The 13,279-nt window shown below is 51.8% G+C and overlaps 1 protein-coding gene across 1 annotated transcript in view; it reads right to left on the bottom strand.

The window, feature by feature from the left end:
* The window catches only part of LOC119856780 (RING finger protein 112-like), a 110,009-nt gene that overhangs the window by 64,944 nt on the left and 31,786 nt on the right, over positions 1-13,279 (bottom strand). The gene's annotated exons all lie outside the window — the stretch shown is intronic.

Raw genomic sequence — 13,279 nt, 5'->3', positions numbered from 1 at the left:
TTCTGTGGCCTGCGTTGTGCAGGGGGTTGGATTAGATGATCATAATGGTCCCTTCTGACTTTAACATCTAATAATAGTAATAATAATAATATAATATAATATCTATGAAAGGCCCTGGATGGAGCTCGAGGGCAAAGATAGAGACATTGCACATTTGTTGAGGGAATAACTCTTTGGGTGGTAGAGACGTGGCTGGTACTTAAAGCCCCCAAGACCCTTGTATCTCGAAGAGCTGAGCTAAGAGCTGGAATTGCCTTGGGTAGGCAGAGCTCACCAGAGGGGCCAGTTGTGAAGCCTGAGAAAAGCAGATGGGCGAGCCCAGCGACAGTCTGGGTAATTGAGTGGCAGCAGAGCAAAGCAGCAGCTGGATTCAGCCATAGCCCAGAGTGTCTGGCGTGGAAGGAGCTGCAGGAGAGCAGTTTCATGTACTATAGCAGGAGCAGAGGAACTCACAACAGCCGTCTGTGGCAGCCTAGTGACTCCAGTGAGGCCTCCCTGTCCTAGCTGCTGGAACTGCTATCACTGGGCAGACCGTAGAGCCCCAGAACTGCCCAGGGACCAGGAACCCTGACTTTCCTGGTCTCTTGGAACCGCAAACTGTGAGTGAGGAAGTTGAGAAATGAGGGTGGGGGGGCTGAACAAAGTGTATCAGACATTCGGGGTCTAACTGTTGGGACTCTGACTGATGCACCAAGAGGTACATGGTGGTGGAAGGCATCAAATTGTAAATATACATCTCAGTTCAACCCGGCCTTTCCCTTTTCTTTCCTCCCTCCAACAAAGTTCAATCCTTCAAACCTCTGCACTGGCGAGAGGGTGCAGACTTGCCTGGCAAAGGCATCCAGCATGGTTACAGGTTCTCAAATGACTGGGGGAGGGGGTTGTGATACTACACCCCATATTCGGCATAGTGATATTATTATGATATGAATATGGCATACTTATGATGCATTTTGTACAAGATGGGGCACGTAAGGTGTCATTGGAAAGGTTATGATTTGCTGACTATAATTATCCTATTTCTGTACATGTATCATTTTTGTATCTGAAGTTATAAATATTGACTATGGATCTGTATTTCAAATGGGCTTACTCTGGAAAACACCTGCAGCCAACATTTCAGGTGAAGAAGCCAGACAGTGCTAATGGCTCATCAACAAAGACAATGGGCTCTGAAATAGCTTAGCCTTCCTGTGGACGTTTCAGCCAGCCTGGAAGTAATGGCTGCTATGACTCAGCAACGGCATCTGACCACACCACATGACTCTGGAGTCCATTTTGGGTACCTGTATTTTTCCACAAACTGGGCTGGGAGCTGTTTTTGGAACAAAGGTTCCCTGCATTATGCATTATTATATACGGCAGGAAGTGACATAATCTGTTGTTCTTCATTCCTCCACAACTGAATACCTGAGAGAAGCTCGGAAAGGAAAGGACTTGGAATGGGAGTGGGGATCCCAAGCTGCAAAGCAAGTGCAGCTTGTGCCTTGAGAATCCACAAGTCAGGGTGAGGAATTGCTAATTCATATCCAATCTTTCTAGTATCTTAGTCTTAGTTTGCGGTTTTGTTTATTTGCTAGGTATAGATTCATAGATTCTGCTTTGATCTGTTTGCTATCACTTGTAATCTCTTAAAATCTATGTTTTTGTCGTTAATAAACTTGTTTTGTGTTTAATTCAAACCAGTGTGCCTTTAAGTGAAGTCTCTGGGCCTGTGTGAGGTTGGATGTGTCACCAACTCAGCTGTGTGTCTCAGAGGGGCACTGTGGTTCCCACAGCTCCCATACAATGTACCCTTTTGTAGTTAATAAACTTGTTTTATGTTTTAACTCAAACCAGTGTGTCTTTAAGTGAAGTGTCTGGGGGAAAATCTCAGCTTGGTTACCACAAGTGTGCAGATTCCTCTCCACATTAAGGGAGGGGTGGACATATTAATGAGTTTACATTGTATAGATCCCTGTGCAGTGCAAGATGGTAAAATTTTGGGTTTACGCTCCAGAGGAGGGTGCGTGCCTGGGGAGCTGGAAACTGGCTGGTGTCTGCTGCTTGAACTCAAGTAGCCCAGTTTGGGTGAGTGGTGCCACTTGCTATCGTGTGGGGTGATAACAGGGCCTGGTGAGGTTGGCTGTGTCCCCAACCACAGCTGTGTGTCTCAGAGGGGCTCCACAGTTCCCACAGCTTCCAGACTGCACCACAGGGGTGACAACCCATCACAAGGGCTAGAGCCAAAAGATAAAAAATTGTAGTGAATCCCCTAAAATAAGGACCAAGCCCTTGTTGCTGCCGATGACAATGGCAGAAGGGTGGCAGGTATACAGCAAAAGTGTAATGTGCTTCCTAGAGTCCAAATGGAACAAGCTAAAGTGGGTTATTTCACCTAAACCAAGCTCCTTGCATCTCTGACCAACATAGCTGGGTCTCCTCTTGCTGAATCTCTGCCATTTTGCTTGGGTGGCAAAGGATACAAAGGCATCCTTTTACCATCTCCTTCTACCCCCCCGCCCCAAAGTCTGTTTAGTCCCACAGTCAGGAGGATCTTCCCTCCCACGGTTTATTCTCCAGCATGGTGGCCCCACATCCATGGGGCTGTCTTACAATGCTTAATTCACATCAACTGAGGCAGATGGATGAATGTACATCCTTTGTCTGGCAGAAACTTGTCTATGGACCCTGCCTTTTTTCAGACTTGAAAACGTTTTCCATATCTATTGTGACAAAGTTCCTCCTCTACCTTGGCGGGTCCTGTGCTTATTGCGGGATTTTGCTTGCCTCAGAGATTCACAGTAGCACTCAGTTTGGCCACTTTCGTGGCTCAAATCTGCCATTCACTCAGATAATTTCATCACTGGCCAGCCTGGGGAAAAAGAGTAAGAACAATCCCTGCAGTTTCTGACGATCCACCATGTGGGTCGGGGTCTGGTGGAAGCTCCTGTGTTGGGTCAGGAGTTGGGAGGTCTGGGGAAAACCCAGGCCCGCCCTCTATCCAGGGTTCCAGCCCAGGGCCCTGTGGACTGCAGCTGTGTGACAGCTACAACTCCCTGGGCTACTTCCCCATGGCCTCCTCCCAACACCTTCTTTGTCCTCACCACAGGACCTTCCTCCTGGTATCTGATAACGCTTGTACTCCTCAGTCCTCCAGCAGCACATCCTCTCACTCCCAGCTCCTTACGCACACACCTCACTACCTGGAGTAACAGCCTTTTTAAACCAGGTGTCCTGACTAGCCTTAATTAATTTAGCAACTTCCCAGTTGGGTACAGGTGTCCTAATTAGCCTGCCTGCCTTAATTAGTTCTAGAAAGTTCCTGAGTGTTCTGGAATAGTCCCTGTTATCTTACCCAGGGAAAAGGGACCTGCTTAACCTGGAACTAATGTATCTACCTTCGACCACTCTCTCATAGCCATCTGGCCTGACCCTGTCACACTACATACATGTGTGACCCCCACTACATGACAGGGCCTACATTACACAGGGATATTAATGCCCAGTGTGCTCCTGGCTTGCATTCGACACATTGCAGGACACTATTTATGGCTAAATACCCTGACATGACAGCAGTGTGTTAGGTGCAGCGAATTTGTCAGGCCTGTTAGGAGTTGCTGACACAGGGAACTGAACCCTCTGCCTGCAGGTACTGTTGGCGGTGTGTGTCACAAAATCATCTGAGGTTTTCAAGAATGGTTTGGACCAATGTCCCTTCTTAGAATCTGTGGGCGACGACTCCCCCACTCCGGGGTGGTTTGTGGGTGATGTGTCTGGGCCACGCTGCAACTCCATCACCCCATTCGTCACCCCAGACTGGGGAAAGGCACCGATCAGATCAGGGGGCCTACGTTCATACCCACGCCCACGTCCACGCATCTCCCAGTCACGGCGCCCGCCCTGGCTCCAATGGCTACTGATCCATTGGTGATGGCGGCAGCAGCAATCCCAGCACCGGCAGCTCCGCCCACTGATTGCAGGACCAGCGCCCCCATGCCATCACCTACCATAATGACAAATTTCTTGAAGAGCTGTAGGTCTCCAGGAAGGTGTGTCAGCTCCATCAGCCAACACCAGACACCTGGGAGCAGAGAGCCAGGCTGGGCTGTGCGGTGACAGTGCTGACTGAAGAGGCCCACGTGACTGTTATGAGTAGCCCCTTGTTTTGGGGTCTCAAGTGGGTGGTTCCAGCTGTGTAAGGAGTTTTGGGGTTGTCATCAATTTTCCTTTCCCCAGGTCAACACCCAATACACCAGTGCTGAGGGGAGAGGCCCTGGGCGAGAGTCCAGGGAATCTGCCCAGACTCGGCCCATGTGCCAAGTGTCAGGGGTTGTTGGCCCCTCACTGAAAGTTAGTGGGGTTTTTGGCTGGCTCTGTCCCAAAAGAAAGGGGAAGGATTGAAGAGAAAGTACCAATGGGGAGAGGCCAAAGTTCCCAGTCAGCCTCATTGACAGGGCAGGCAGGCCAATAAGGGAGTCAGGAGCTCAGAGGCCTATTCTCTGTGTGAGCTGGAGCTGCCTGAGCCAGAAGTGGGCAGAGTTAAGGGGAAAGCAGCAGCCTGAGCTGGGCTGGAGGCAGAGCTGGGGCAGTGCAGAGCCAGGAGCTGGGACAGCGCAGACCAGTTGCACAGACAGGGATACAGGGCCGAGCTGCAGAGGGAGCCGCAAGGTGAGAGTCAGGATACTGGACGCTGGCCATGCCCAATGTAACACTGCAGCTGAGCCAGGTGAGCGGCTGGGGAGAGTGGGGGGGAGGGGATGGGGAAAGGGTCTAGCGCAGGGAGACGTCGCCAGATGAGAAGCCTTGATGGCCTTACTCGGAGGACGTGACCCCAATGGGAGGGCCAAAGCTGGGGAGAAGGGTCCTGCCCCCCTAGAGCCTGAGAGCATGAGGGCACCACCAGAGCATGTGTCTGACCCGTGGTATCACCGCAGCACAGCCTGGGCCTGGGCAGGCGGCCTGGGACATGTGAAGAGAAGACTGAACTTTCCTTAAGCTCCATAGAGGGTTGTTTCTAACCATCCCATGCCCTTAGGGTGGGGCCCCTTGTTCCTTTAACTTTTCCCATTTTTCCCTTGTTTTTCTTACCACTGCTGTTTTGAACTTACTGCAGTGATCAGTGGGCAAACATAGGCTAGGGACACCCAGAGCATGGTGTTGCTTCCCTGCCCATCCTGGCTAATAGCCATTGATGGACTTATCCTCCAAGAACTTAGCTAGTTCTTTTTTGAATCCTGTTATAGTTTTTGCCTTCACAACATCTCCTGGCAAAGGTTGACTGTGTGTAGTGTGAAGTAGTTCCCTATGTTTGTTTTAAACCTGTTGCCTGTTAATTTCATTGGATGACCCCTAGTTCTTGTGTTACGAGGAGTAAATAACACTTCCTTATTCACTTTCTCCACACCAGTCAGCATTTTATAGACCTCTGTCATATCCCCCCTTAGTCATCTCTTTTCCAAGCTGAAAAGTCCCACTCTTATTCATCTCTCCTCATATGGAAGCTGGTCCATACCCCTAATCCTTTGAGTTGTTCTTCTCTGTACCTTTTCCAATTCCAATATATCTTTTTTGAGATGGGGTGACCAGAATTGCAAACAATATACAATATGTGGGTGTACCAAGGAGTTATATAGTAAAAGTGGAGGAGCTTGGTTTGACAGACCAATCAGCAAAGACAATGCAGACAACCTATGTGATAAGGCTGCAAAACACCAAAGCTCAGGACTGCATCAACATGCAGAAAGCCTCATAAGACAGTCACTGTCAAAGCCAATTTTAGAAGTTGTCATAAATATAGAGGGAAGGGTAACAACCTTTATGCATGCAGTAGCATAAAATCTCTCCTTGGCAGCTGTACTGAATTGCCTTACCTGTAAGGGGTTAAACAGTTCAAAAAACCTAGTTGGCACCTGACCAGAAGGACCAACGAGGAAAGAAGATAGATACTTTCAAATCTGAGGGGGGGGGAAGGATTTGTTGTTGAGTGCATTGTCACTTTTTAATCCTGAGGTTGGACACTGGTTCCGAACAAGACTGGCAAATGCTCACTATCTTTCTGCAGGCAACTCAACTGACTTGTTAGAAGCCTGCAATGCAACAGTGAAAGACTCAGCAGATGAAAAAGTGAAGAACTCTCTCACTGCCTTCAGAAAATGTGTATACATGGCTGATGAATGCGCCAATGCAAATGGGCATCTAGTATTAAGTCATTGTGGTTATCTTCATGTCGGTGGTAGGACAACAGATGCATTTCTAGATGTTCAGATTAGAGAAGACACATCAGTTGTATTTGTGACAACCCACATCTTAGAAGAGTTAAATGCTTGTAAACTGAATCTCAAACAGACGGCTGCTTGTGCATTTGATGGAGCTGCAAACTTCTCTGGAAGACTCGGTGGAGTACAAGCTTTGCTCAAAGCAAAGTGTAACACTAATCTCTCCTATACACACTGTAGAGGCCATCTACTCCAGCTAGCGCTAGTACGAGCTGCAGAATCTTCAAAAGACATTAAAAAGCCATCAGCGAGAGTCCAAAAGGACTGAATATCTTGGGAAAAATAGAATATAAACTGGGACTGAAGCTCAAGTTAGTCCAACCTGTGAAAACCCTCTGGCTTTCTCTTGAGTGATCCTCGGCTGTTGTCTTAAAATTACTGCAACTGTTATTATTGGCTTTGGTAAGTATCTACCAAAATGGGACAGCTCTAAGTAGTAAGGCTGGTGGATTACTTTTGCCACTAAACATTCAGAGAAGATTATCGCCATTCTCTCTCTTGTAAGGCTACTGTTGAAACCACTTGGGTCATTAAACAATGTCATCCAGGCATCCGCTCCAACAGTAATAGATCTTTGTCCAACAATAGAAGCTATATTTGTATCAATCAGAAAGATAGCCATTGAAAACGCACTGGAAGAAGCAGACTTCAGTCCAGACATTGACTAATGAATGACTGAATCCTTAAGTGAAGAGGACAAGAAGCGCTTGCTAAGCTAGCTGAAGAAGGACACAGACTTGAGTCTTACAAATCTACAACAGCAACTTCTGGACTCTACTCAACCTGTCTTAGAAAACACTGATACTGGAGTCAGTGACAGATTAGCTACTTGGCCAACAAGGCCCATGCCCGGGGGCCCCAGCCAATTGCAGGGGGGCTGGAAAAAGGGGTGCCCTGAGTCCTGACCCCACTCGCACCTGGCACTCCTGCTGGGGAGTGAGGTTGGGGCTCAGGGGCTTGCCCTGCTCCACCCTCCCAGCACTCCTGCCAGGCAGCATGGGAAGCCCCCGCACCCAGACCCCACTCCCTGGCAGGAGCACTGGGCGGACAGAGCGGGGCAAGCCCTTGTCCCCTGACCCTTGTCCCCTTACTGAAGGGGTCGGGGGGTGGGAGGGAATACACATGGATGAGGTAGGGAAGGGCCCCCACTTGCTCTGGCCCAGGGCCTCACAAAACTATAATCCGCCTTTGAGTGGAGTCGAGTGAGGCACTACCAGCAATGGGGCTGCCATGTGATCAGGACAGAACAGAGAATTTGAACACAGAGTGGAATGTCATCCGATGAACGCAGATTTGACTTCAACTTCTTCTTTATCATCACCAGTGGTTTGACCAGATCTTTGTGCTGTTTTCTGGGATGAAAGAAGTAGGAATTCATCCCCTACTACTCCCAGTCACAACAGCTACAGTTGAGTGATCTTTTTCCTCATCGAATAGAATTTCGTGTTCTGAAAGAAGTCGCCTTCTGCCTGATCGTGTGCATGATCTAGTGAGCCTATCACCTGAAGGACTGCAGGTACCGGACACATGAGAAGCCACCAAAGATGAACTGACTGCATTTGACAAGTTCATTAACAGAGCTGTGCAAAATTACGAAAAGAATCCATGAAGGATGTAGATGTCATGCTTCATAGAAGGCTGGAGTAGCCAACTTTAATTTGTGTGATGATTTTAAAACATGAGTTAAATCTAATAAAATCGTTGTGAAACATTTTTCAGTTTTTACTATGGTGCCGTACTGCTCACCTTCACCCTCACGGTCTCACCCCTCGGCCTTCATCCCCCTGGAAATTTGAACACCCTTCCCCCCATTTCAATTCCCGGAGAAAACACTGATCTTCACCCAAGCCATTTCCTCGCAGGGCTTATGCTTCAAGCCCCAAAGAAACAGCTTTGGTGTAAATAGGTTGTGTCCATGTGTCAGTGAATTGAAGTGATTATGGGTTGAAAGGGTTAGATGGAATTTAGGAGTGTCCTGGAGTAGAAGCACCCTAGTTCCTGGCCAGGGTTGCTCATGGCTTGATTGAGGTAAGTTCCCAGAAACCCCTGGGCTCAGTTCTCCCTGTGCGATGTAAGTGTCAGGGGGCTGTTGGCCCCGCGCTGAAGCTCAGGGGGTCGGTGGCTGGCCCTGACCCAGTATCAGGAGAAAGGAGAAGAGCCGAAGAGAAATCAGGATTGTGAGACTGACAGTTATCAGGGCCAATGGGGAGAGGCCAGTGCTTCCAGTGATCCCCATTGACAGGGCAGGCAAGCCAATGAGGGATTCAGGAGCCCAGTTGCCCCCCTCTGTTTGAGCTGGGGCTGCATGAGCCAGAGCCGGGTCAAGTTAAGGTGAGAGCAGCCACCCAGACGGCAGAGTTGGGCTGAGCACAGAGCTGGGGAGCTGGAGCAGCTCAGACCCAGCTGCACTGACGGGGAGCCAGGGCCAAGCTACAGCGGGGAGCTGTGGGGCCAGAACTGGCTGACCCACCACTGCAGCTGAGCCCGATGAGCAGCTGGAGAGAGTGAGGGGGGGACCCTGGGCCGAGCACCCAGTGCAGGGAGACGCTGCCAGACAAGGTGGGCTTTCAGGCCAGTCTCGGGTGGGGACTGTGACCCCGATGCGCGGGGGACGCTGGGGAGAAAGACCCTGTCCCCTAGAGCCTGAGGGCATGTGGACACCACCAGAGCAGGTGTCTGACCGGCGGGGTCTCCACAGCCCAGCCAGGGCCTGGGATGTGTGAGGACCCGAGTGTGAACTTTTCTTGAGTTGCAGAGACACCCCAGGTTACACTGCAAACCTCTTCCTTTGTACCCCTTTACCCCTCACACTGCATGTGCTGGATATCACATCACCCGACTGGGGATTGGCTTGGTTACATTGCCAACCCAGCCCCTGTGCAGTGTGAGGTGTCCAAGCCTGATTGTGTGGACCCTGATCTCTGCAATCCCGGTTCATCTTGTCGGTTGCCCTCAGCATGAGGGTGCTGCTGCTTATCTTAGCTCACACAGACACCCGGACTCCAGCACACTGCTAGGCAATCCCCTATTTACAACTCGCCCTCCCAGTCCCCTTCGCGGGTACGGCCTCTAAGAAGTGAGGCCAATTACTTATGTCAAGCCCTGGCCTACACCCAGGGGCAGGATCATCCCTCCCCATCTATTCGTCCCTCCCCAGTGGACAGGACCATCCCCTCCAGCCCATTCCCTCAGCGTGCACCTCTCTGAGAGGAATGGGGTCACCTGAGAGGGTATTAAGGGCCTGACAGGAGGCCAGAACTCAAGGTGAATTGTAGGGCTTTGTGACAAGAGCCTGAATATGACTTAGGGGAGCCCACCAGTCAGGGGGTTGCTGGCCCCACTCTGAAATTTAGTGGGGAGTTTTGGTTGGCCCTCTCCCAGTACCAAGAGAAAGGGAAAGGGCCAAAGAGAGATCACTATCCCAAGACTGACATTCCCCAGAGGCAACGGGGAGAGGTCAGTGCTCCTCGAACACTTGGAGGTGGGGCTGGCAGTGTGACACAGAACGTGGCCGAGCCAGGTTCTCCCATTATCCCCACAGGGTTATTATCCCGCCCCATGGGTCCTGTGGGGAAACTGAGGCCCAGAGAGAGAAACCGACTCTCCCACAGTCACGTGGGCCTCTGGAGTCAGCCCTGTCACCGCACGGCCCAGCCTGGCTCTCTGCTCCCAGGTGTCCGGCGTGGGCCACTGGGCCAAAGTTAGGCCCCCTCCCTCCCCTCCAGCCCAGCTCAGCTGTCGTGGAAAGGCTGCTGGGGCCAGGGCCTGGGGCGGTCGCTCTGCACCTGCGCTGCTTTTCTTTTCTTTCCAGGCTCTTACCCAGCCCCAGCCCCGCCAGGTCGAGCCCCTGGCGGTCGCACCCTTAGCAACGTCACTGCCACCTGTGGCATATAGCGTGTCCTGCCCCTGCACCGCACCTTGGGGGATTCTCTGTGCAGGGGAGGGGTTGGTTCTGGGAGAGATTTTATCTTTTATGCTTCCTTGGGTCCAGTGGCTGGCAAAAACCTGGTTAACGCAGAGATGTGGCGGTCCAGGGAGAGGTCGGGCAAACGTTGAAGGCGTGAGCTGAGGCATGGTTTGACTTCTTGGGAAAAGAAAGTTGATAGCATCTGTCAGCCTGAGTCAATGGTGCTTTTGTGGGGTGTGACATGCATCTTGACAACCCTTCTGAGCACTGGGGAGAGAAGGAGCGAGCTTGGAAACCGGACTTGCTCCTCTGTTGGGCAGAGGGCGCAGAGGAGATATGTGCGCTGAAGGCCATCCCCCCAACCCCAGACCCCTGTGCCCCAAAGCCTCCCGATCCCCTTGGCTGGGTACAGCCTGCTTCTCTCTGCCCCGGGGTAAATATCTCCATTCATTTCTAGCTTCGTATTGTGCTCGCGGGTCCCCAATATGGGCAGAGAAAGCAGCTCAGATGTGGGTGGAGGGGTTATCAGGCCCCTTTCTCTTCAGTGGCAGAACTCTCCACCCCCATTGCAAACACCTCACAAGCCCCAGTCTCACCTCCCCCTCTTCTTTTCACTCCGCAGATGTTTCTGCAGGTGGCCAAAGTGGTGGGAGAGGCCTATGGACTGGAGCCCATTCAGGTGAGACAACTTCCCCTCCAGCCCAACCTGCCCCATGTATCCCCACATTGCACCCCTCCCCCATTCCACAGCATGCTCCTGCCCCATGCATCCCCTTGCCCCACTCCGTAGGGGTTGAGGCTTTCCCCCCCCCAGACTTCATCCTTCTTCCCAGTACAGCCTCTCCCAACCCCTTATAACCCCCACTCCCCTCCTGTCTCCCCTGCAGCACCTAGACCTGCTGGTGAGGGATTGGAGCAGCTCCCAAGTTCTTGGAGCCCAGGGTGGGGAGCAGCATCTGAGACACGTCCGACAGGTGAGTGTGGAGTTTGGGGGTAGGGAATGGGACACAGGGCCTGTCCCCTCTGGGGGGCGCTGGCTCTGAGCATTTCTTCACTGTTTATTTATTGTTGCAATTTCCAATTTGCTGTTGTAAGTTCTGTGTGTCAATGTAACGATCCCCCCTGGCTCCGGCAGAAGATGATGGCAACGTCCCCTTGCAGACACCCCAAGGCCCTGGAAGCGCTGAACAGAAGCAGCAGCTGCTGTTACCTGATGCCCTTCCCTGGCAGAGGGATCACGATGGGGACCGAGGGAAGGCTGAGAGGTAACAGACCCAGGACAGCGGCTTTCAGCCCCCTGCCCTGTGCAGAGCAATGTGACTGGGTCGCTGACCATGCCTGTGCACGGAAAGTGGAGGGAAGAGGGATGAGACGGTCCCCAGTTTTCGCCACCATTGTCCCTCTCTCTCCCTTTTGCAGACATGGATGAGGATTTCCGGGACAGCCTGAGGGACTACGTCACCGCCCTGGTGGGCTCGGCTGATTGACACATCTGGAGGGACCGGCAAGGGAAGCTGCTGACCGGGACACAGCTCGCTGCTCGGATAAAGGTGCGGACCGGCCAGCTGTATTGCAAGGAGCGGGATAGAATTCCCCAGGCAGTGATGACCCTAATACCCGGGCAGTGTCACTGTGTGACTGTTCCCCAGCTACCCCACCCCAGAGGCGGCTGCATTTCAGCACCGGGCAAGCCCTCCCCATGTTCCCAGCCTTTCTAAGCCCTGTGGAGTCTGTGACGTGATAATTTCTTTTGGTTCCTTTGCAGAATTTATCTGATGTGATGAAGAAACATCACTCTGGCTTCTCCTCTCCCTGTCAGGTACCGTCTCTGTCTCTGACCCAAGTCTGAGGTGTCTCTTCTCTCCCGTCCATACCAGAGCTGAGCTGGGGCGGTGTTGGGAACTGGGTCTATCCTGCCGGAGGTAACTGGGAAATGGTCTGGGTGAAATCTCAGGTTCTTTGACTCCGGGGTAGAAGAATTTGAATAGAGTAGAGGACGACTGGTGCTGGAGTGTTCATCCCACCTTCGGACACGTCTCCAGTCCTTGAGACCAATAGCACCAAATGCTGTTTTTCCCCAGGCAACTCCTGTTGGTGTTTAAATGAGAGGAGTTTTTTTAGAGCAGGTCTGAAAATGGGGTTTTTTTCCTGCAGAAAACTTGGAGTTTCCAGCAAAATGCCAAAATATCTCTGTGTGGAAAGGCCATTGTGGCAGCTCCTGGGAATTGTGGTTCTTGGGCCTCACGCTCTCCATTCTCCTCTATGGGTTAGGCACTTGGTTGAACTACACATCCCATGATGCACTGCAGGTACCAGACACCACCACTCCTCTTTGCAAGAGATAAGACCCTGCTGCTGCATCATGAGGATTGTAGCTCACGGTCTTCATTCTCCTCTATGGGTTTGTCTTGCACTGCACCTCCTATGAGACCAGCCTACAGAGGAGAATGGGAGGTTAAGGCAACCAAACTACAACTCCCACCAAGCACCATGGTATCCTTTCCTGGTGCATCATAGCTGTAGGTCACCATGGGAGGTGTAGTCTGAACTGAGTGCTGGGGGTATAGAGGAGAATCAGGCATCCCATGAATCACATTTCCCATGATGCACCAGCATCTCCTCTCTTGGTGCATCTATCATGGCCCTGGTGCATCATGGGGGCACATGCAGTGGCAAGGGAAGGGGGCAGGATAAGGTGGATTCAGGGGCTTTGTCCGCTGGACCCTCTGGGGAGTGGGGCATAGCCACAGGACAGCATTCTGCAGTCATGACCCCCAGCCCACCCCCTGTGCTGGGACCGGCAGCACAAACCTTTTCACCCAGCATCACAGGGCCTCTGGGGAGCTGGGAATTGATCCGGCTGAGCAGAACTTCTGCCCTGGCTTCTTCGGCCTGATCTGCCTGCCAGGGCAGTGTCCCAGCACAGCCCTCACCGAGCTCTTGAAGTCACGGTCACGCTGCCTTCCCTCACAGCAGGGCAGGGCACAGAGTAGACAGACCCTTCGACATGGTCTGTAAAGTTCTCTTGGGCGTCAGCCTCAGATCACCTGAGGAGAATTGGATGCAGGGAGCTTCTCTGCATGGGGGGAATAGACGAGCCCAGCTATAACAGAAT

Source organism: Dermochelys coriacea, chromosome 6, assembly GCF_009764565.3.
Source record: "Dermochelys coriacea isolate rDerCor1 chromosome 6, rDerCor1.pri.v4, whole genome shotgun sequence".
In the NCBI taxonomy this organism is placed as follows: domain Eukaryota; kingdom Metazoa; phylum Chordata; order Testudines; family Dermochelyidae; genus Dermochelys; species Dermochelys coriacea.
Note: the sequence above shows the minus strand (reverse complement) of the source record. Positions and strands in the feature narration are given on the sequence as shown.